At 65.6% G+C, this 610-nt stretch overlaps 1 protein-coding gene across 1 annotated transcript in view; it reads left to right on the top strand.

Moving 5' to 3' along the window:
• DHX34 (DExH-box helicase 34) overlaps positions 1 to 610 on the top strand; it is a 25,541-nt gene that overhangs the window by 17,056 nt on the left and 7,875 nt on the right. The gene's annotated exons all lie outside the window — the stretch shown is intronic.

The following is a 610-nucleotide window of genomic DNA, read 5'->3' as shown; positions in this document are numbered from 1 at the left end:
GGGGGGGGGGGGGGGGGGGGGGGGGGGGGGGGGGGGGGGGTGGCCGTCCCAGAGCCCAGGAGGCTCAGCTCGGTGTCCGCGCACCTCTTCCCACCCCTGCCAGGGAAGATGCTGATCCTGGGCTCCATGTTCCACCTGGCGGAGCCCGTGCTCACCATTGCGGCTGCCCTCAGCGTCCAGTCGCCCTTCACCCGCAGTGCCCAGAGCCACCCGGAGTGTGCAGCGGCACGGCGTCCCCTGGAGAGTGACCAGGGGGACCCCTTCACGCTCTTCAACGTCTTCAACGCCTGGGTGCAGGTGAGGGCGGCAGCGGGGCCGCCCGTCTGTGACATTGTGCGTGGGGCCAGGGGAGGCCCACTACCCCGCTGAGGACCCCTGAGCCCTCTGCAAACTGGAAGGGCCCCGTCTCCACCATTCATTCCTGGGGCCTAGCCTCAAGGGGAGGCTGTTTTTTATTTTTTTAAAGATTTTTATTTCAGAGAGTGTGTGCATGTACAAGTGCGGGGGAGCAGCAGAGGGAGAGGGAGAAGCAGAGTCTCCACTGAGCAGGGAGCCTGATGTGGGGCTCGATCCCAGGACCCTGGGATCATGACCTGAACCGAAGGCAGAC

This window comes from Callorhinus ursinus, unplaced genomic scaffold (genome assembly GCF_003265705.2).
Source record: "Callorhinus ursinus isolate GAN/ISIS: 27379988/994484 unplaced genomic scaffold, GSC_fseal_2.0 scaffold71, whole genome shotgun sequence".
Lineage (NCBI taxonomy): Eukaryota > Metazoa > Chordata > Mammalia > Carnivora > Otariidae > Callorhinus > Callorhinus ursinus.
This window is presented reverse-complemented; position numbering and strand designations above follow the sequence as displayed.